General features: G+C 37.3%; 1 protein-coding gene across 14 annotated transcripts in view; it reads right to left on the reverse strand.

Moving 5' to 3' along the window:
* The window catches only part of BCAS3 (BCAS3 microtubule associated cell migration factor), a 784,754-nt gene that overhangs the window by 153,044 nt on the left and 606,754 nt on the right, over nucleotides 1–24,956 (reverse strand). The gene's annotated exons all lie outside the window — the stretch shown is intronic.

The raw sequence follows: 24,956 nt of genomic DNA on the forward strand, positions 1-24,956 counted from the left end.
TTGTCTAGTGAAAGGTAAGATCTTTAAGTCTGGACTTTTTTGTTACTATTCTTATATTCCCAGCACCTAGCACAGTCCTTTGCCCAACTGCAGACATTTAATAAAAAGTTTTGAATTATAAGCACTTACTCTTTAAACAATAACCACACCATTACTTAACATAGAAGATCTGGCCTAGAACAGACATAGACTTGGTGAACATCATGGTACCATTTGTTTTGTAGCTTTAACTAGTTTTTATCCAAGAGCAAGGCTTGTTTAGACATCATCATCTCATTTGAATAGACACTGCCCTCTATCAGGGTACATCATAACCCCACCATGTCTTCTTACCCTATGTAACTTCTGTGCATGTCTTCACACAAATTTTCCATGTATCATCTGCCTGGGCTCATGAGGACTTCTAGTTATTTTATTATCTCATAGGAACCAGTGCTATCCATTAGCCATCATTTTGTTTTTCTTCATTCTTGCTACACAACCAATTTATCTTGTTTTCTGGTCCATCTTTTCTCTCTCTCTCTCTCTCTCTCTCTCTCTCTCTCTCTCTCTCTCTCTCTCTCTCTCTCTCTCTCTCTCTCTCTCTCTCTCTCTCTCTCTCTCTCTCTCTCTCTCTCTCTCTCTCTCTCTCTCTCTCTCTTTTTCCTGAGGCTGGGGTTAAGTGACTTGCCCAGGGTCACACAGCTAGGAGTTGTTAAGTGTCTGAGACCAGATTTGAACTCAGATCCTCCTGAATTCAGGGCTGGTGCTCTATCCACTGCGCCACCTAGCTGCCCCTGGTCCATGTTCTCAAAGGTCTTTTATAGCATTTATTAAACACAAGTCAATAACCAATGGAAAAATATCACTCCATAATGCCTAAGAGGTAAATACTGATAATAACATCATAGGTAACGTCTTAAAGATTTTTTTTTGGTAATTCAATTCGATTTAATTCAACAAGTGTTTATTAAGTACAAATTATGTGTTGGGTACTATTCACTATTGAAACAAAGACAAATGAAAAGATTCTTGACCTCAAAAAAACTTATATTCTACTGAGGGGACAAAATACATAAATAGACAAGCAAATACAAGGTAACTTCAGAAAGGAGAGAGCACTGACAATTAATGGCAAAGTTGAATTTTGCCTGGATCAATTTATGGTAGCATATCTCATAGTCACAGTAAAAGACTTTATTTTTAAAAATAAATTGTTTTTAGCATATTATTTTTATTCTTTCTATATCAATATATTTCCTATTTTATCCCTTTCCCCCAAATGAAAGAATTGTTACTTATAACAAATAATAGAAGGAAAAAAAGCTCAGAAAAATTAACCAACTTATGAAAATGTCTACAAGCTACAGTGTTGCACATTCACAATCCTCACTTCTGCAAAAAAAAAATGAGGTAGCACATTTTCATACCTTTTCTTTGGGGCCAAGTTTGGTCATTAAAGAGAAGTTACATTTTAATAAGTCTACAAGAACAGGAAAGCCCCAAATATAAGGGACATCATTTTTAGTGATATCCATAATAAGCTCCAATATGCCCAGCACAACATCAAATACACTTGGCAGTTTTTACTTGATGGAAGGAAATCTTGATGGGTTTCTACGGTGCAAGTTTGAAGTTTATATCTATATTAAATGAGCTTGTTTTCACTAACCACAAAGTTTGGGCATGAATTGGTAATCCTTATTTAAAGTCAACATGAATTGTGGCCAAGGAGGCACAGTAGAACCAGGCCTGCAGAAGCAGGATTTTGGTCTCAAATATCTTCCAAAGAAAATTATCTTCATCCTTTTTTTTTTTTTTTTTTTTCTTATAAGAATACTGATCCTTAAAGGAAAAACAAAAAAAACAAGCAAACAAAAATATGAGGCGAAAATTAAGTCCTCTACCTCCAGAAAGTTAGCATAATTTAACAAATATCTAGTGTATTCCAAGAGGAAAAGGAGAAATGACCCTTGGTAACATGTAAAAGTGTACTGTTTTTGAAGTCAAAAGACTCCAACACAAAATGTTGGATGCACATGTATAAACCGCATGACCTTGGGCAAGTCACTTAATTATTATTTCCTCATTTGGAAAATGGACAGGACCACACCATACTCTCAGAACCTCCCTCACTGAGTTAGTGCAAGGGATGCATTTTGAAAACTACAAAGCAATAGCAATATATAATTGTGAGCTATTACTCCAGGCACATTGTTCCCAGAGACAAGGAGCTCCTTCCTACAGTGGCAATTTAAGTGCATTAGCTCTTTCCATGGAAGAAAAACTGCTTCTAACATAAATGCTACTATATTGGAAGCCTGATCTTAAATGTTCTCTTAGCTTTCTCTTTGCCAGCATAAATAACCTCAATTCCTTAAGCTATTCCTCCTGGATTCTATTTGTCAAGCCTTTTTAAAAGAAAGAAAGAAAGAAATACTAGTGCTACTCACAATTTACATGATTTGAAAGCCACATTTACAATCAACATTAACCAAAAGAGCCATGTGACATTGCATGCTCTATATAATAACAACCAACATTTATATCCTACCAGAAGGTTTACAAAGTACTTTGCATACATGGTCTCACTTGAACCTCACTACTACCCTGTGACTTAGGTATTTGTAGGTTCATTTTATGGATGAGGAAACTGAATATTAGAGTTGTCAAGTCACTTGCCCAGGATCTTACAGCTATTACCTCAAAAGCACAATTTGAATTCGGGCCTCTCTCAACTGTAAGTCCAGAACTCTATCCACCACTGCTCATGCTGTTTTCCTGCAAAGACAATCTAGTACGAACTAATAGTCTAACACCAAAATGGGAGATGCTGAAAAGCCACAGCCTGCCCATGATAAAGTGAAATGTGGCCAAAGAGCTCCAGTCTGAACGTCACTACTCCAAGCAATAATGAAATCTAGGAAGAGAGCCACTTCCCTGTTGCAGAGTAAAATCATTTGATTTAGTATCTAAGGTTTTGAGACTTTAAAAGAGAAAACAAAAACCTTTGCAGAATAGAAATAAACAACTCTTTTTCCTTAAACAAAAACAAAACAAAAAAAACCTGAAATGTAATAACAGAAGAGAAATGAGGTTGGAAAACAGATGTGGACAAAAGAAAAGCTAAAGCTTCAGTGTGGCCCACACAATTTGGGAAGGAATGATAAAAAAAAAACTTTACAAGCTGTTTTGAGTCTTGAATAAAAAGAGTAATCAAGCAAGGCTGACTTATAAAGGGTCAGGGCACAGCATCCTGAAGCAGAGACTAAGCAGAACCTCATCTCCTAACTGTACCCTGGGATCCAAGGCTATTGGTGGTGGTTGGGGGGCAGGGGAGGGATTTTCCTGGGTAACAGTCCCTCCCAGTTCATTCTTGATTTAACTTTCAACAATCCCCATTGTCCCCCACCCCTGCTGGCCATTCACTAATGGGCTGGTCTCCCTCAGTCTGGTTTCAGTCCTTGGCCTTTTTTATTCTGACTGAGGCATTTCAGTCTCTTTCTGGGACTGAGAGGCAACACGTGTCAAATTGGATAAATGTGTTCAATTTTGGTTTAGGAGAGTTGTCAGACCCCAAATCATTCCTCCCTCCCCCCTCTCCACTGTTTTTCCCCCTATTGTGGACAATTGGAATCCATGTCGGAAAAGGAGTGCTAAGTGGGGGTCTTTAATACTTCCAAATGGAGCTTATTTGGCTTAAAACTGTCACAAAGCAGTCATACAAATCCAAAAGGAGAAATATTCAGAAACATGAACAGGGCCCATCCCCACAAAGATGATTTTTCTCTGTCCCTCTAGGCGTTCTTTATGTTGATGATTTATGACACTCATGTCAGGCGCCCATCAATTTACCAAACCAGGCTACTCTGTACAAAGTCGATCCCAAAGTGGCACTGTGAGAAAGCAGTTTGCTGCCATTGTTTGACTGAGCTTCTGAAAGCTTTCAAAAACTCCACTACTGAAGTGGGGCCAGCAGCTAATTTTATCCGTGAGTTCCAGGAGAGAGTAAAGCTGGTGGGAAGATTACAGAGTTCCTTGAAGCTCTGACAACAGGAAGAGAGTTGTCAGCCTTCTTGTCTCTCGCCCTAAATCCCAAGGGAAACAACAGTGGCAGGGCGTTTTATAACACATTCCCACTGTAAAAATTTTTGTATTTCAGAAAACATGAGGCCAGCTCCCTCATTTTCCACAGACCTTTGTGTCAGTGAAAACAGATGACTTTAAATTTATATTTTTAGCTGGACCTTTCAATTCCAGTTTGTCTGTGGTCTAGGACTCTCCCAGGCTTTTCCTTGAAAAATTGTAGAGAGACTTGTAGTGCTCAAAAAGACAGTCTTGCTACACATTAGAGTGTGCTCTGTGAATTACTTGGAGGGGGGAAGCTGATTCCAAAGGTTGGCAGAGAGATTTCTGTACATAAGAGATCAGTCCAAAGTGACACAAAAGGCTCCAACAATATCTGGCCCCTGATATTCACCTCACTGTCCGTAATAAACTCATAACAACCTAAAGGAAACAGCCTTAAAGGCTCTCTAAGAGCCTAGCCAAAGAGAGAAAATACATGGGATTTGTAGACAATTCAATCTTTTTACCAACCATCATTTACCAAAGGACATACTATGTGTCAGGTGTTAGAGACATAAAAACAAAAATGGAACAGACTCTGCCCTCTGAGGAGTTTGCATTTACAATCTGTAAACAAATCTATCCATACATGATAATCTGAGGGGAGGGGGAGAGAGAATATTAACAGTTAAGAGAATCCAGTGTGTCCCAGGTCAGCAAATGGACAGTTGCCAAATCTAGGGATAGAGAAACCAAGTTTCTTCCTGTGAAGGGACTATAAAAGATGGGAAGGAAAAGGGAGATTGTTCCCATGGCTGGAGAACTGAGATGGTTTACTTAACATTCTTTTGCTGATGGTCGTGCTTTCTGGAGACGCCACTTCCTACAGTAGCCAGTCGGTAACTTAAGAAAGGCCCATGATTGAATTAGAGAACCTCAATTTCTCCCATATTTAAATATAATTCCCCCCAACTTCTCAATTCTTATGGACAGGAGCTGGCAACCAGAGTGCTATTAAAGTCAGAGCAGCAATCTAAGAAGAGAGAACAAAGTACAAAACATACGGGAACACTGACCATAACTCTGGGTCATTAAGCTGGCTGAATTTCAGATCCCTCAGATATCGTCAGTGCTTTCAAGAGGAAGATGATACTGTGGATTGGATCTGTAGGAATATGTCCGTTCTTTTGTTCATGTAATTTCTCAAGATAGTGAACTTAAATAATTGAAATGTTCATTAGATTCCTAACGAGTGGAAACTTACTTATATATTCCTTGAAGATTCATTTAGATCTTAGGGAACTTTTCTATATTTTTATATTGTTATGTCTTGTTTTATCTGTGAAGCTCCAGAATGGTACCTTACATATAGTAAGACTTTTTATCAATATTTTATTGAAGATAAGTACAATCATCATTTAGGTGACATTTTATGTTCTGCTCTAAAACAACCACCACCACTACCATCACCACCACCCATCATTACTTTAATTCAATTAAACAAGCATCAGTAAAAACAATTCATATGTTTCAAGTATTGTGCTAAGTGGTAGGGAGATAAAGACAAAAATTAAGATCTAATCTCAAAGAGTTTAATATTCTGTTGATCATAAAAATTAGATATGCTGATAATGAAATACAAAATATACATAAAATAATATAAGGCAATTTCCAGAGGGAGAAAGCACAAATCACATTATATATTATTGTTTAAAAATTTTAAAAAGTCCACATGTTTATCTTTTTTTTTTTTTTAAAGGATGAATTTCTCATAGTTTGTTCCTCAGAGTGAGACATTTATTCCCCAGTCTCTTTTGAAATATGAAATGGGTGCAAGCACTTGAGAAGGACTTTAGGTCTTTGGTATTCCTTCCCAGAAGCTGAAATCCTACATTAAAGCAAGTAGTTTAGAAGGGAATGGCTGTGGTCACAAAGTTCTTTTGGGTTTAAGAAAAAAACTCATCCTTTAATCAGAAACCAAATGAGAATCTTTAGAAGCTCAAGGCATCTTGAGCTCAACATCTGTCAGCCTAGAACAGATTTGTAAATTAAAATGGAGAGGTATGGGACAGCTCCATTTTAGGGCATTATACCTACAAAACCACATGTGGAGGTCACGCTAGACATTTAGACATGGATGGGGTAGGTTTTCCTTATGAAAACATAAGGACACACTCAGATTTCCAAATTTCAGAACTGGTAGGAGTGTAATTCACATTTCTCTTCATATTGTTAAGTCTGATACTCTCCCAGATGATTCCAAGGAACTTACAATGATTTGTTTATTTAGGAAATCATTTCCTGGAAGCTAAAAATCACCTAAGCATTAGGCTCTTTCTTCATACATCCATCCTCCCTTACATTCAACAAAGATTTATTAGAAACTATCCCATCCCAGACATTATGATGGATAAAAAAATGTGTAAGACACATTTCTTTTATCCTAGGGATTTAGAACTTAGTAGGTAAGAGGGGGTGAATACAATCAGTTAACCAAATAAAATGGTTCAGGCTATGAATAGTACTGTTTTATAAATTTCCCAACTGGGGAGAAATCAGAAAAAGAACCATAGAGAAGACGTTCAATCTATGTTAAATCATTTAACCTCTCAGTTTCCTCATCTGTAAAATGGGGATAATAATACTTACACTGCCTACTTTGTAGGTTTTAGAAAAGACCTTTGATGCCATCTAGTCCAACCCCTTACTTTTATAGATGAGGAAATTGAGACTAAAAGAGGTTAAATGATTTGTCACTACTGCAATAGTTTCAAATACAAAAAGTTGTGTCTAACACTGTTGAACAGAAGGTGCGGGCTACTGCCAAAAATGTCAAAATAGTCTGCTTTTGGATTCTTATGTAGATATCATGAGAGCACTATGGTATTACAATAATAATAAGTAATACTTCATATTTATTGGGATTTATAGAGAAATAGAGAGAGAAAAAAAAGATTACTCTTGCAGCCCAGTGATGTGAGCAGTACACACCTCCAATTTTTCAGAGGGGCAGGAGACTTGCAGACAGACATACAACTTTAAAGTGTCAGAGAGAGAGAATTTAAACCCAGATCACTGGATTCTGGATTCAGAATTAGAAAGGATTTCATAGATTTAGTCCAACTCTAGTGTACAGAGGTTAACTGACTTGTCCAAGGTCACACAGGTAGCAGGGACCAGAGCTGGTCTTCAAGTGAAGCCTCCGTTTCCCCAACTATAAATGAGAGCACAGGATTAGACAGTCTCCAAGGTCCCCCTTAGTTCCCCCTAGCTCTAGCTCTAGTTCCCCTGAGCTGTACCCCTTTATAGATTAACCTGGTGTCTCACTGTCAAGGAGGAAGCTAGGCTAAAACCAAGTAGGTCATCACCTTGCTCTCCCCCAGAATAAATGGACCCGAAAGTGGAGTACACTCACTACCTGGGAATGGCATTAAACAGGACATGTGGCAGCAACCTGAAATCATTAGAATATTAGCTCCTTACAGCAAGGACTGTTTCCTCCTCCCCTGACCCCAGAACCTGTATTTGTGTATATCCAGGACTCAGTACACAGTGGGTACTTAATAAATGTTTTGATTGGCCAGTGCAGGTAACTAAGGTTGTGAACAAGAAGGCCTCAGGCAGCCAGATCCTACTCTGAGAGACAGGGTCAACATGAGTCATTTCTCATCACCCAAGCGAAGGACCAAATCAATATCAAAAGGCTTGGCAGGGAGACCAAATCAAGCCTCCAACTTTGTTATGATCATGGCACAGCCACCCCATTTGTATGTTTATTAGGTCCTGGTTATTGAATGTTTGGAAGGCTGGTTCCTTCCCTAAATTGCTCAGAGGAAGGCCACAAAAAAGACCCTTTCCATTAGCAGCTTCCTCAGTGACTTTTAAGTTCCCAAGGCCTGCACACAGTGTACTTACTGATATCTTCAAGAGAAAGGGTGCATGGAAGAACAGGCAGTTCTCACTCAATACAGCTGTAGCACTTGGGCCAAACATATCAAAGAGACATAGAAACCCAGTTCTCTCAGATTATAACCCTCACATCCACAACATCATAGTGTATTGGGGGCTGGGATGTCTGTGTCAGGGAAGAAGAGCAACACTTGTGGATTCTGGGAATATTCCACAAGCCTCTAAGCACTTTTTTGACAAAGGTTCCATTGATATTTCTCAAGCTCAGTGTGCCCATGAAAAATGAAGCGCACAAGGTCTAAACTAAAAGATAGCCAAACTTATGGACAAAAATGAATTCTAAAACTAAAGAAGGTGGAGTCTAGAGGTATCCCTGAAGGTTAGGAGAAACTCAGGAACATTTATCAAGATTCTGCCTTTGATTTGCTAAGGGACTCATAGGCAGGCCTTGACTCTTAAGCTTCAGTTCTGCTGTCTGCCCAATTAAGATTAAATTTCTGATGGTAAAGAGTATCAGTGAAGGTAGAAATCAGATTCTTTAATAAGACACAGAGGTGATGATAAGAATAGCAATGTGTCCCAACCATTCTCAGCTCTGGGCTTTAAATATCAGTAAGACTGGGCTTTCTTTCTAGGACAAATCCAACTTGTTTTGGAAATTTGTGATGATGCCTTTTTAACATAATAACTGACTAGAACCAGTGAGCCTTTCGAAACAGGAAGGTACTGGAAAAAAAGGAAAGCAGAATGTTGAGGCTTGAGTGGCTACTATTTGTTTCAATAGAACCAGAAAACATCAGAGTTCATAATTTTAAAATAGGAGAAATAAAAAATGTTTTCAGTAACCTATTCTGGCTTGAGATAAAGCACAGATTTCATTTCTACTGGTAAAGAATGGATTAAAAAAAAAAAACAACTACATGAAAGACTTCTCCAACAACCAGATACTGTTCTTAACCTGCTAGTTAAAGCAATATTGTGAAAAAAAAATTCTAATCTTAGAGATTACTTGATCAAACATGTCAGAAAGACAAGAAAATGGATTTGGCACAGGGGAAAGAGAGTTAAAGACCTCAAACAAGAAAGAAATGGAGACACCGGCTAAGAAGAAAACTTTCCTACACTAATATTAACTCATATTTTCTAAACTAACATAGATTTACATTAAACAGAGATACATGCTAGTCATGTGACTGAAAGCAACTTGAAATGTCATAAAAAAAGCTAAGTCAGTCTAGCACAGAGTGGAAGGGAGGCTTCAAAGGGCACTGTTTTGGGTTATAGGGCAGCAAGATGATAGGGTTAAATCTCTCCAGTTTCCCTCCACAGACGGTCTTTAAGTAAAAACATTAAATTTTTATGGGGTAAGTACTCTCCAATACTAAGAGAGGGGAGACTGGCTCTCTTGAGATTTTTCTCCAGGGTTGTTGGTATGCTGGCTGGGGACACTCAGGCCCCCCAACTGGGGTTTTAAAGAGTGCTAGGCTAAGTCTGCTACACAAGAAAAGCCCAAAATTCTGGGCTTTGCACATCCCGTCTAAAAGATTTTCCTCCTTTTCCCCATCTACTTCTGAATGATCAGGTCATATGCACTGGAAGGTTATCTTCTCTGAGGAGTCTGTACCAGCTGGAGGTTTGGGTGACTCATTCTGTCTACTCTTCCAACCTTCCTCCAGTGCTGGGTCTGATCCAGTTAGCCAGTCTCACCAGCCTGATGCTATCATTCTCTCTTTTAGGACAAACTCCAATGCTGCAAAGAGCTCTACTCTGCTCCAGAATCAGCAACCTCAGGGACTGCCTTTCTGCCTGCTCTCCACATTGCAGGAAATGCCCCCAGTAAAGGCCTGGACAGGGCTGCCTGAGATGGGGAAGACTATGCTCTGGTCTATTTAGAGCAGATATAATAAGGGAGCCTTCTTGTCTAGTAGGAAGAAGTCCATAAGAAAATACAAAGAATATCAAATGAGGAAGAAAAAGAATCAAGTCCGATCCCAGCTTCATCCATTAAACAATCTTTGAGTCTCATCTTCCCCTCTTGAAAACAAGGAAGCACCTATGATTATAGAATTAGAATTGGAAGAAACTTTTGAGGTCATCCAACACCCTCAGAAGTAACTGAGGCCCAATTTGGGGGGTGGGTAGAGAAGGCTGCCCAAAGTCACACAGTTATTAAGCATCTGAGGTAGGATTTGACTTCAGGTCTTCTACAGTTCTATCTGCTACACCAAAATACACTGTATCCTTTTTTAAAAGTCTCTTTTAGCTTTTATTTTCTAAAGTTCTACCATGTTCAATTCCCAGGCTTTTTATTCTTTTTTTTTTTTTTTAGTTTTTCATTTCTATTTTAAAAAATTCACATGTTCCCGTGGCCCCAGAATGCCTGCCTCCAGCCCTCTGGAGCCCTGGGTTATGTGAAAGTGCCTGTGCCAAGCTGGCTGATGGGCGGGCCCCAGCCTTCAGGCTGACTTGTGACATGTTCCTGACGTACTGTGTGGTCAAGGAGCCGGGACTGGGGGGGCTGAACTCGGGCCAAGCCTTGCACTTCAGTTTCCTGACCTGGCAGCCATTCAGAGAGACCCTGCTAAGTGCTATTTCCTAAATACACTCGCTTTTCATAACAATCTTACCACATTGCTTTCCTTTACAAGCGCTCTTAAAAAGGGAACTGGCCTCCTTCTGGTTAATCTACCCAGACTGCATTTGGAAGCCATCAGAAACTGAACTCTAAACAAAACGTTAATAATGTGTTGTAATCTGCCCTCGACGTTGCAGATGAAAAGAAAATGTTTTATAGTTTTGGAGCATACGTTTTAATTGCCTTTTAAGACCGCGTATACTTTTAGGACTTGCTGTTATAAACCTGCAGTATCTGTTTCACGATAACTGTTGAGTGATCTCAGCTATTTTTATTAGTTTCTTCTCCCCCTCTTATTCTTCTCTCCTTTCTCTTAAAATGCCACCCTTATAAGGCTCCTTCAGATCATGCCTGATATAAGGCTCCCAGGCTCAGGGTCTTCATTATAAACAGTTTCTTTACAACCTTCACCTCACTATAAAACACTTGTTTCTGAAAATGAGTTCTATAAACAAAGATGGAGTGGGCGGCTTTGTCTGACAACCCAATGGGACTGAGAACTTGGCAGTAAAGCTTTTTTTTTTTTTTTTTTTTTTTTTTTTTAAAGTAGGCTGGATGACCTCAGGAAACCTGAGGCTCTTGCTACTTTTCTCAATCGGAGAGATATTAGCCACCATCCCAAAGGCCCCAGAGAAAGAGTCTTTAAGACACACCAAGATTCAGGTCCCGTTTAGCAAACCTATTAACACTGGGCCTTCCACTAGCAGTATGGCTGGATGAGCTCAACCCATAGATTGAGCCAGTCCTTGGAATGCCAAGTCAGTCAGCATAGCAACTATGGGCTGAGGAACTACTCTTATTCCTGCTTTTTACCTCTGCAAATAGCACTTAAGACTGGTTTTTCCCTAACTTGGGCCAGAGACAAAAAGGAAGCAATTTGATGCTCTCCAATTTTTTAAAAATACTGTATCCTTAAATTTATTTGAGCATATACCTTTTAAATTTTTAGTTAATTTTTATTTTCTCTAGTTACATGTAAAACAATTTTTACATGATTTAAAAACTTTTGAGTTTTCTCTCCACCCCTCTCATTAAGAAGGCATATGTGAAGTTATACAAAACATTTCCATAAGTCATGTTTCAAAAGAAAATGAAGATTTCTCCCCCTTCCAAAAAAAAAAAACCCTTAAGAAAAATAGAGTAAAAAAGAAAAAAAAAAGAGTAGAGCACATACTCTTAGTATTTTTTAAATATGTAAGTTACATATATGTAGCATGGCATAAGGTGACCTTTAAACCAGGATGACCAGGGTCTGAGTCTTTTTTCTGATACATGATGGATGTGTGACAGTGGGTATCACTTAGCTTCTCAGTGATCTCTACATCTCTCTAAAACTTTGAGTTTCAGGGAAGATGCCAGACTACATATGCAGTAGAAGTTTTCCTACCTACAGAGTTATCTCTATCAATGAAATCACAAGTTCACTCTCTATGTACATTATAAAACTTAGAAAAAATAAAAATGAAAAAGATAAAGATGAAATAATTAAGGTGAAGAATCCTTTTATTATTAGTAATGTTACCTTTATTGATATCAAGATTATGGTGTTTCCTGAATTTTGATGATCTTGATGATACAGGACGAATTGTAAGTTCATTGTATTTCAGTACTTGGTTGGAAAGGCTGTTGTAGATAAAAATACTCCCCAAAGAACAATCTATCCAAATGGAACAAATACAACATTGGCAATGCTTACCAAATCTTGATAATATTTTTTCAATCCATCCACAAATTATATAAAATTACTGTTGCAATTCAATTAATAAATTTCTATCTTCCCTGATGTCAACCAATTCTTGCAAAATGGGAAAGTGTTTTTATATTTTTAACAACTTGAGTCCAAAGCCCACTCTCTTCATTTCTAATATATTTAAACAGGTAAGAAAATTCTGCTTTCAGGGATTTATAGTTCAGATAAGAGAACTTTTATAGGAAACACATTTGTATGGTTTTTTGCATCTCAAGAGAACTAAAAGTGAATGTCCAGAAAAAGAAAGTGGTGAACATTGTTAAATGTTGCAGAGCGCAACATGGATAAGGATTGAGAAATGCCCATCAGTTGAAGTAATTAATAAGTCATTGTAATTGTGAAAGCCAGCACAGCATAGTGGTTAAAGATAATCTGAGTTCAAGTCCAATCTTGGACACATACTCACTGTGTGATTCTGGATAACTCAATCTTTTCAGTGCTCTAGAAAACAATGTATGTTAACATTGGGAGTTCTTCAAACTGAGAGTTATGTAGGATCGTTTCTGTCCATGTCTTAATGACTTTGAAAAGAATTGTTTCAGAGAGAGATGAGTAAAAAAATAACAAAGAAGCTGAGAATCTGGGAGGCTTTGGAAGAATGGTGGCGTGCTAAATAGGAATAATTAAGTTCAGAAGAAGGGAGGTTTTCATGCACATCACACCTTATCCCTGTCTGTTCATTTTGTATTTCTCATTCTTTAGCATAAAGTCCCGGAAAGAAGAGCCTGCCCTCTTGCTGCAAGCAACTAATGGGTGACCTGAGAGTCAGAGGAAGAAGGTTAGAGAATTTTTGCCTTCACTGCTGCTATGGGTCTGTGGGTTTCAAGTTACAATCATTCTGAGAAGCCAACTTGGGTGCGGTCATGGAAGGTCAGTGTAGAACAGAGGTAGAATGGATGAAGGAAACCACAGCAATCTTGCTTTAGAAATAAGGGCACAATTGTGACCCATCTTCTTAATCTCCAATTTTATTTGATCACATACTTCTTGAGATTGGGCTCTGGTTTCCACTTTGGAGACCAGTGCTATAATAAGTCAAATTCAAGTCATCCAACAAGGTTCAACTATATGCCAGGTACTATGGGGAATGGGGCAGAGGGAAAGACAGGCACACTCCAGGTGCATTATCACAAGTAGTATCATTTTAAAATGAAAGCTGATAGGTCCTGGTAATCCTGATTGTGGCTCCTCGATATCTGAATTATTTCTTTGTGGCTGCTTCCAGTATTTTCTCCTTGATCTGATAATTCTGAAATTTAGCTATGTTATTCCTTGGAGTTCTCATTTTAGGATCTCTTTCAGAAGATGATTGGTGGATTCTTTCCATAGCTATTACCCTCTGGTTCTAGGACAACAGGAGTTTTCTTAATGATTTCTTGAAAGAAGTCGTCCAGCCTTTTTTTTTTCATTGTGGTTTTTAAGCAATATCATTTTACAATAGTGCCTTTAACATGTTGTAATTTATCCCTCCACCCTCATTCCTACATCCTAAACATTTTCCTATAACAGAAATTCAATACCAGGCTGACCCCTAGATATGAAAATCCCTTGTACCCTCTCTCATTGAGGGGGGAATGTATTGTAGAGCCTTTAATTCTCAGATAATCAGTATAGAACCAGGAATAATAGCTTACATTTTAAAAACATGTTATGGTTTACAAAGTATCACACAACTCTGTGAAATAGATAGGACAAGTATTACATTTTAGTGCTTTTTTTTTAAACAAATGAGGAAACTGGGGTTCATAAAGGTAAAGTGTCTTACACAAGGTAATTTGTATATTTAGTTACCAAAAGTGTTTTGATCTAAGTTCATTTCATTCTGAACAGTCCTCTTACACTATACCATATTGTTAATTTCAAGATGGTGACTCACTAATGTTTTGTTTTGTTTTTTGCTATTTTTCCTTTCCTCCTGCCTTGCACAGGCTAAATGTTATTCCAGGTTCAATTTCTGGGTGAGAACTTAATTATTAAGTTGATATCTTCCCTTTTCAGGGGCTGAGGAAGAGAATGTAGAGAAAAGGACAAAATTGTGAGGAGATAAAGAGGCTGCAATCCTATTAGCATCCAGAGGAACCTAAGGGCTATCTACATGATATGTCTTCCCTTGTATCTTCGCTCCAGAGTAGAGGTATGGAACTTTTTGTTATGGAGGGTGGCAGGGGAAGAAAGAGTTGGTAGAAATATTGGATTTAGAGCTAAAAGGGACATTTGGTCATCTGGCTCAGCCTCCTCATTTTATAGGAGAGGAAAATGACCCAGAGTCACAAAAATAGCAAACAGCGGAGTGGGGATTTGGACCCAGATTTACTGATTCCAATTCAAGGGCTCTTTTTAGAACACCATGTTGCTTCCCTATAGTCCTTATAAAGGTTTTATAACCTCCAGTCTTTGGGATGATCTATTTTAGGTTTTATTAGTACAAATTTTGGCCATCCAGGAACATAGCTTCCTACAATAGAACTAACTGCCCCTTGTATTGCTGTTTCACCTAATGTGTATCACATGGAGCTAATTCATGATTTTAGGCAGGATATCCTTATAGTCTTTAGGCTTATAAATGAAAGGCACCGTTCTTTGAATTTTCAGTTTCTTTTTAGAGATAATTATCTTTCTTAACCCAACTGATAATTAAAATGCTTCCCATGATGTCTCAGGAACCTCCCTAATACTTTCATAAGTCTTGCCGGACATTATTGCTTGATGTATAGTGCAGAACTCTCCTCAGTAAAAACTAGAGTTTTTTTATGAAGATTTTTTTTAATGAAGAGCAGCTACTTCTTCAACTCTATCCCTACAGAAAATCCCTAAAACTCTATCCCTATTAGAAAATGTCCGACAACAGCTTTCTTAAAGGCTATCAGAAAGAATTCACACACAATACGTGCTATGTACACATCCTTTCTGTCTTCAGAATAATCAAGGCTTGTCTATAAAAATAGGAATTCCCCATCAGTTATGTCTCCCCAACTTTACTCATCACCCTCATGGTTTTATGGTTTTCACACCATATATATGATAGGAAAGATAAGTGGACTGGGAAAACTGGATCATACCTTATTTGAACTTGGTAAAATAATCAGAAAGCAAAAAATCAGCTTGAAGGTGAAGACTTCAGTGAAGCTTTGCCCACACTGAAGGAAAGTATTCTTATGTCCTGGGATTTTCTAATGCAAATCTGGATAGTGATTTTATGTTTTCTTTGAGTCCTACAACTGTGGCTGTCACCTGGAGGGGGCACTCTCTGGGCAATTCTGCCTGGTTTACATCTGGGATAAAATGTAGCAACTTTGTATCTTTGCTCATCATGTGGATATTATAACTACCTTTTTCACTGGGATAAAGTACTCAAAGAAATGTATTTTTCAAAAGCTTTTATCTCATCTTTATATTCCATGACAGAATTCAAAAGACACAGGCTCTCTAGTTAAGGACAAAGATTTTTTGAGGGGGAGAGGGAAGGAAGATTGCCTATATTTAGTTCCCGGAGACCAGAGGCAGGCTAGTGACCTTCCACTGGCAGTTGAAACTCTAGTGTTTTGCAACCACTTCTTCAAAATAACTTTTTATAGGTTTATTTGGAGAAATGAAATAAGGTGTCTTTAAAAGGAAGCAAAACCACCGATCCAGGTGTTCACAAAACTGCATCTTTGGAAGATGATCTTACATGGGGACTCATGGCAGGCCTTTTTTGAATCTGAAATTTCCTCCTTTAAAATTTTAGTGACATGTAGTTATTGGGTGTGTTTCCCGACCTTTTGTACTAGCAGCTGAGCATGTATTAGATTCAGGCTAATTTTTCTCATCCTAATTTATGCAGGTCTCAATTCTGGGGCCCTGATATGTACAGTCATAAGCTAAAATCAACTTGGAAAAAAAGAAAGGATATTCTAGGTAGTGATCTCATTTCTGTCTCTTCTCTTTATGAAGGCAATCCAGATAAAACAAAATGAAATATCACCAACAAGCCATATATATTCTCCTAAGACAACCCCTTGTGAGGCCCATTATGGATCTATAAATGTCTGAATGAGTACAGGTGGGGTGATCTTACAGAGGAAGCAATAAGGGCCTACCATACACAAAGCTGGACAAATCTGAACTTCTCATGATGCCATCCTATTAGAAAGAGCACTCTGGTATTTATGCCATATCAAATACACTGCAGAAAGACCACTGCTTAGGAGTCACATCTAGGTTTGTTAGGAAGTATCTAGGTGACTTTAGCCTTTGTAAGTCTCAATATCTTCATCTATCAAAAGGAAAATGTTGTATTAGGTCTTTTCCAGACCTAAATCCTATGATTTTATGTATGTGTATGAATCTACAAGTGAATACAGTCATTTGTAATGGGTGACAGAAATGTTTCAAATCTTTGACTTTTTTCTCTGTTAGTCATTTTGTAAATTCATCTCAATTAAATACTTTGCTACATGATTTATGGTTCCTGTCTGGTTTTTAAGTAGAATCTTCAAGTAGCCATTGTATAGCTAGACCTGAGATACTGTAGGGATGTCTGCGCTGTTCTGTGATGGGGACTGGATCCATATTGGGACAGTTAGAATTACTCCAAATGTTCTACATAGAACCCAAATAACTTGATCATAGAGGTGAGTAGAATATCCTCCTCCTCCTCATCATCATCATCACAGCTGAATTTATATGACATTTTAATGTTTGTTGAAGTGCATTACATAAAATTAACTCATGGAAGCCTCATGACAAACCTATTGGGTATGGACTACAGGTATATCATTACTGTTTTACAAATGAGAAAACCAAGGCTTGTAGAGATTAAATATCTATGGTTCCATAGATAACAGATATGGGAAACATATTTGCTTTCCTGGCTCTCCTGATGCCAAGTCCACAATGTTCTTTTTACCACATTAAACTACCTCTCAATCATCCTCAAATTAAATATATTTTTGGTTGAGGACAAGATTATGGGATGGGAAAAAAGACAGCTGTAACCTTACTTGGAGAGCGTTTTCAACTTATGCTCAGAAGAGAAAGCTAATGTGGAAGAGAATCACACCTTAACATTTTTTGGACCAAAAAGGTCCAGAAAAATTCAACATCCTAACTAAACTTTGGAAAGTTTAGAAGTTTTCCTTCTTGCTAACCCTTGCCTCATAGAAAAAGGGGCATTACAGAGTGACATTCCTTTCTATTCTGGAATGTGTGAGTAACACATTGCAAGTGGGAACTAAATATGGTTAATGCCCTCTTCCTTCATAAAATCAAGTGGGTGACTTATGAACTCAAATTAAAGTATGCTTCTGCTCCCAGACACTGAGGCCTGAAACACGAAATCTATAGGATGCAAAAAAAAATGCCTCATAGTGAAGACTGGAAAAAACTGGCCTTATTGATCAGGATATTTAAGATAGTGTGCCACTTCTTAGGTAAAGAAGCTGGAGTTCTTGATGTTGAACTCCTCAATAAAGTTTTACTGGTTGGGTCCCATAGGAAAAACATCTGCTCTAGTCAAGAACAGCTGTGGTCAGGCAACAAAGTAACTGGCACATGGGCAGCTTTGCATTCATCAGTAGGTAGTGTTGTGGTCACTGGTAATTATCCCAGAGAGTTTCATGGGAGTTAAAGATAATAGAAAGGACAAAGAACATTCTATTTCACAGCCAACTCTTTATCTCGTAAGACAAAATCATAACATGTTAAGAAAAATTCAGAAGTCTAAAACCTTCATTTTTACTCAGTTGATATTTCTGACTTAAAGATAAATACAGTATCTATCTGAAAAGGAACTTCTCCACTTATTAATTCTAATTGAACAGCTCCTGTAGGTTTCATTAGTCTTTAAGTGTTTTCTATAGTAAGAAAGATTAGACCGTTGAGCACTGTGGAAGTAAAAATTTGAAAACTTTATTTACCAAATGGAAGAAGGTAAAACTACAGTCAAAGATGTGCTGAAGCCATCTTGACCTTGCTTGGTGGAGCCAAGGGTTAAATTTGCAGCATGAACATTTGTTGTAAAGGTTCAGCTATTTCAGGTGGGTCTGACTCTCCACGACCTCATTTAGGGTTTTCTTGGCAAAGATGTTGGAACACTTTGCCATTTTCTTCTCCAGCTCATTTTACAGATGAGGCAAATAGGGTTAAGGGACTTGCCCAAGGCCACATGGTAAAGTGAGTGAGGCCAGATTTGAATACAGAAAGATGATTGTTCCTCACTCCAGGTCCAGATTCCACTATGCAACCTAGCTGCCCAAGTGCAAACATTTACACTTTAGAAATAGCAAATGCAACAAATCAGGGCTTGATTTATTGTTCTGTTTATTGTCTAGACTTGAGAAAGTGGTAGGAAAAATTATTAATTAAAATTAAACTGGAAAAAAGTGTCATATTTTCCCCAAGAAAGCCAATTGTTAAGCATTTACCAGTATACCGCTAGTGCAAGTCTCATCTTTATCAAATTTGCGTATTATTTTAGAAGCTCACTAATGCTACGATGACTGGAGTTTAGAACACAAAGACAAACCAGTTCCACATATTCAGCTGTACTCAGTTTTCATGGAATGATGAATGTCAGAAAGTAGCAGTTAAATTAAAATATACTGTACTTAAAAAATTAAACACTTGGGAAATAACCTCTTGAGCCACTGGAAAATGACAAAGTCTAAGGCATTTCAATCAAGTTAATTTCAGTACCAAAGCAATGCATTTTTTCCCCACCAGAAACCATATGAGAAAACAAATTAAACAAAATGGGCCATGGAATGAATAGCTAACTTCAAGCACAAATCCAACTTTCTGATTACCTGTCAATTAGGTCAGTCTACAAAACAAAGTCGAAGACAGTTAGGTTCATTTTAAAATAAGAGTCCACGGTAGAATGATTGGTATTTATACTGAAATGAAAGCATGAGCTAGACTACAAACAGATATGTAACTTATTCCTTATATCAATCAAAGACAGAAGGTCGCAGGGTGAGGTGGCAGGAGAACTGAATTTGGAATGAGGAAACCTAGATTCCAATCTCAATTCCGTCACTACTGGGATATGTGATGTTGGCTGTTTTCTCTTTCAGGATTTATACAGCTTCTGTAATAAATGGAGTTATTTCTGTCTCTAATTATGATCTTATGAAGGCTAGGGCTTTGAACTCTTACAGAGATATCCTTACAGCTATAATGGCATCTGTGCCAAGCAGTAGAAAGTGTCTAATACTTTTTTTGTGTGTGTGATAATAACAAAAAAGAAGCAGCAATAGTTAAACCAACAACAAAACTGGGAACCTCCTCTCCTCTTAAGGCAGTGGCTTAGATGCATTACCTAGAGACTGTGACTGTCATGAGATCTTCTGTGATCCCAGATCTCAAAATACACAATTTCAAATCAGAAATCATATTCAATTGTTGCCAGATTGCTCTAACTGATTTTTATATATTCCAAATAAGCAGTTTTATAGTGATAAAATGTCCACTAAAAATCAAACAAAATTAAATACAGCCAAAAATCTCTGTTTATTACATGGCATCTGGAAGTATTAACACTGAAACTATTAATGCAGGATCTGTGCATTGTTCTCTTAAAATACCTCAAACTATCTTTAAACAGCATGGGCCAAATGAGGCTGGTGATGAGTATGGACATAGTGGCTAGCATAAGTTTTAACAATAAAAATAAAAATTAAATGCCTCATTTTATCTAGGTTGTTCTTGCATAATGATACTGTCTGTACTTTGTTAGGACTATTAATAATATCGAAATATAATTTTTTATATTAACATTTTTATCCCATAAGCAGGAAGTATGTTAGCAATTTAACATTCATGTAGCATTATGATTTAAAAACTAGAGATAACTACTTTCCTCCCAAAGTCTCTAGCAGTCTTCTCCCAAATATGCTTATTTCTAGCTGGGGATGGGGTGGGGTGGGAGCTAAACTTATATATATGAAAATAAAAAAGTTTAAGATGTATCAGTTTGCCAATGATGAAACTGAGACCCAGAGAAGCTTACCTTTGGGAGAGATAACATTTTTAGGTTTTTTTCAACTACCACTTTAGCAGTAATTAATAGACAGCAATTTTTACCTCCTTAGAAAGTATGATAGTGTGATTGATTAATGCTTTATGTTTTAAGTATTTGCTATGAGATTCTTGTTTGTTTTTGTTTTAAGGCCCTGGGTAAGGGACAAAGAAGCATGACATGAAAGAAGAGAGATTGAAAGGAATACGAAAGAAAGATAAGACAGCCCACTCCACAATTTTGTCCCAGGCCAGCAATGACTTAATGGAGTTTCTCCATTCTGCAAAGGGAAATCTTGGTGATACATCTTAAAGAGACTCTGGAGACTAGCAGGCTAATTATGGTGAGCCAAAAAAATGCGAACAGTTCTTGTCCCTGAAAAACAGATTGGAATTGTTCCTTTTAAAGTATAGCAAACATCTACTTCTCACTGATCTTTCTGATTGGGCTCAGCAAACCATCCAGCCTTCTACCCAGACCATCTTGCTTCTCTCAACTTAGAATAGCTCTCTGGCTTAGACCTTTAGAAACCATGTCCTGAATATATTAATCTATTTAGCTTTAGAACTCCTACCCTGGTATCAAGATGATTTGATAAGTGCAAACTCACCTAAGCCACAGTATCTATCAAGCCTTCCATGCTAGCCATCTTGTCATTAGAATCATCATCCGGATCTGAACCTGATTCCTCTTTTCACATCTTGTTTTGCATACAATATCAAATCAATAATACCACTGCTCCTGAAATGCCATATTAACTATCAATTTATCCTCCCTGTAATTCCCCAAACTAACACTCCCTTCAATTGGAATATAAACCTCTGTAGGACAGAATTTATCTCACTTCTGCATTTTTTTTTCTCATTAGGATTAAGTGCAGTGTTTGGCACACAGTAAGCACTGAATAAAAGTTTTTTCATTAACTCATTCACATTGTCATGGGAAAAAAATATCACCTGTGACTAGTGGAAAAATAAACATAAGAATTTCAAGTCAATGGTTTGGCAAGCATCATCGTACCCACTGTGATCTGATCAACTCTAAAATTTAGGAGGTCTGAATCTGGATCTAGTTTTAGTTAGATCCAGGCTCCACGGCCCTTTAAGGGAGATATTTTCTTTCACATCCAGTGGTATTAGAAAGATGTTTGGTATCATCCTAGAACGTTCAATCTAGAGTAGAAGAAAAAAAGTTTAAGAGTATTAAGTCTGAGCTACAGTGAAATGTTGAATGATAATCCACAATTAGGACAAATATTTTTTCTTGGTAGAGAAGATCTGAGATGATGTAATTGTGCAAGTGATCACAGGTGAGAATAGATAGTATATTTGTATCACTTACCAATTAAGGGTATGGTATTTATTATAACCCTACTAATGAATGAAGAGAGTGAAAATGGAAGGAGGGTAGGGCCAAGGGTTCATTTGGGATCTTTTTGGAAGGAGGTGACTCGACTGGAACACTTTTCCATTATAATGTCATAATGTTAAAAAGATGGAATAGATTCTAAAGATCTAGTTCAACCAATCCTCTTCCCCTACCTACTAAGTAGATAAGGAAATTGAGGTCCAGAAGTTGCTAAATGGCTTGTGCAAATTCATAGAGGGAGTAAAGCAGCAAAAATAGGGTTTATTACCAGGCCTTAAGACTACAAATCAAGTAATCTTTCCATTACACTACACTGAATGAATATGGTTTGCTGGGTTACTAAATTCATCATGGTAGATAAACTTCAACTATAATTCTCCAATGTATTCAGGAGAAAACAAGTTTGCATTAGCAGATCTAAAAGTGGTCAATTCTAAGGGTGGGATAATTTATGAGTACTTTGAGAATTCATGTTCCTTTTTGTAAATGGCATAAACTTTATTCTTCTTCTGTAAATAAAAACACTAGCTAACTTAAAATGAGAAAGAAAGGTGGGTGCCCACAAGTAACAAGGTACTTAGGACAACAGTGAAACTCTTTCAGGGGGAAAAATGTTAGTAGGTAACCATATTTCAAGCTAAGAAACTAGGGTTTCTATAGGAAATAAGGAGGGAGGTATGGGGTATTGTCAGAGAAAAGGTAGGAAGAATGCTATGTGTACTAAATATTGAGTTGGTTTATATGACTAGATGGGAATTGGAAAGGGTCAGATTGTGAAGTTTTAAATGACAAATGGAGGACTTTTTAATTGATTCTAGAGGTAAGAGAGAGCTACTGGACTCCACTGGGTAGGATGTGTGTGACATGGTCAGACCTGCAATTTAAGAAAGTTATGGAACATGGATTGGAGTGGAGAGAATCTTGAGGTAAGGAGCCAAAAATCTAGGTGAAAGGTCAGAAGACCCTGAACTAGAGTGGTGACTGAGTGGTGAGGAAGGCATATATATAAGAAACATTATGGAGATATAAAGAACAAAATTTGGCATCTGATGGGTATGTTGGATGAGAGTAAGGAATTAAGGATGAGACTGAGGTAGCAAAACAGGATGACTCATACTCCTGCAAGGAGTCTATATTCTGGAAGCATAACTAAAAAGAGCTTCATAGCTAATGACTGAGAAGACCATCTCTCCTTTTACTGGCCAGATTCATGGCACAGATCTTGGTGGGTTTTGGATTTGGACCCATGGTTTTTTCCTAAGAAGAAAATCTGCTCCAGAATATAAAGATTAGTGTGATTGGAAAAGAAATATAAAATTGAACATATTTTGGATTTTTCTAATGGTCTATATGTTTTTCTATTGCATGAAAAGGTCACTTAAGAAAATTGATTATCTGGCTTCACTCTTTTTGAAAAAAATATATTTTTATTAATATCTTTTAACATCAACCTTATATTCTTTCCCCTCCCTTAAAAGGGGAATTTCTAAGAAGATGGTGCATTTACATGTAAATTTATGTCTAAAACATATAAATATATGTTAAATGCTTTCTATTTTAGTTTTCATTCAGAAGTATTTAGGAGTTGATGTTTTGGCTATATTTTATTTTATTTTATATTAAAGCTTTTTAATTTTCAAAAAGTATGTATGGGTAATTTTTTTTTCCTCTCCTTCTCCCTACCCCCTACCTTAAGTAGTAAGTAATCCAATATATGTTAAACATGATAAAAATATGTTAAATCCAATATATGCATACATATTTATACAACTATCTTGTATAGCTATATTTTAATAATGCATCTCATTTTTTCATGCTTTCATAAAAATGCAAATCCATATTGGTAATTCCCTCCTTTAAAAAAAGTTATATTGTTGCATTGTTTTGCTATCACAATCCCTTCCAAATATATTATAGCTCTTGAACATTTTACTTTTCCTTGTGTCAAAGAAAAACAATTAAAACAAAGCAACACAGTGTGACTACATCAGTGTATACAATATTCCACATACAGAAATCCTTTCTCACTACAGAGAAGGAGGTACATTTCATCATCTGTTCTTGGATACTAAGATTGGCCACTACAATTACATAGAGCTCTGCTTCCTTTTAGTGTCCTTTTCATTCTTATCCTATAATTATTGTGTATATAGTTCTCTTGATTCTCCCTACTTCATTCTGCACCATCTCATACAGAGTAGCTCTAAATTCCTCATATTCACTGTCTCTTATAATGCCACAGCTGATTCCATAACAATTATGTAGCACTGGTTATAACAACAGCAGCAAAAGTAGTGAGTTTATAACAAGGTCTCCTTTTGTGGGGGGAATAGGTGGGAGGGCATCATTACCATGGAAGTCTAAAATGAAGATGCCTGTTCGTGAACTAGTTAATAAAGTATTTCAGTTGTTCAGTCATTTTCCAGTTATTTCCAGCTTTCTGTTATTGCTTTTTAGGGTTTTCCTGGCAAACATGTTAGAGTGGTTTTCTCCAGCTCATTTTATAGATGAGGAAACTGAGACAAGGTTTAGTGATTTGCCTGGGGCACACAAGTAAGTGTCTAAGAACACATTTAAATTCAGGTCTTCCTGACTCTAAGTTTGTTACTCTATTTTCACCACACCACCTAGCAGCCCAAAATCAAACACAGTATTGCCTTCACTCTCTGTTTCTGGCAGTATAATACAGGGACACAGCCTGACCTCAGAGCAGAAAGCCCTGGATTCAAGTCCCATCCAACACTTGGCTCTGGGATGCTGGGCACATCACTTAACCTTGTTCCAGACAAGTAAATCCTTAAGACTGAAAGTTGCAGATGCCAACTTGCATAAGTAGAGGGAGTTTCCTAGTCTAGGAGATCCTTGAAAAAATGAAATCACAAAGATAGTTCCTATTCCTTTCCTTTTCTCTTTACTGGATAATAGGGGAGGTGCTAGTAAGGGCAGGTTGGAGCAAGGCCTTCTGGCTTGATTTTCACCCACCTATATTTCTCAAAAGAAAGATTTTTAGGGCTGATCTAAGATACTATTCAGATATTTGATTAAGTATCTGATTAGTAGAAGAATGAAACTGTCCTGAGTTTGCTGCTAAAAATCTCTACCAGAACATGGCTGATGGAATATTCAAGATTCCAATAAGAGATTCCTAAGGTTCTAATCTTTCACCAAGAAATAATTCTGGTCCTACATACCTTAGTGCTCTTTTTTTTTTTTTTTTAAATATTCACATTCAAAAGGTCAAGTTGTAA

Source organism: Sminthopsis crassicaudata, chromosome 4, assembly GCF_048593235.1.
Source record: "Sminthopsis crassicaudata isolate SCR6 chromosome 4, ASM4859323v1, whole genome shotgun sequence".
In the NCBI taxonomy this organism is placed as follows: domain Eukaryota; kingdom Metazoa; phylum Chordata; class Mammalia; order Dasyuromorphia; family Dasyuridae; genus Sminthopsis; species Sminthopsis crassicaudata.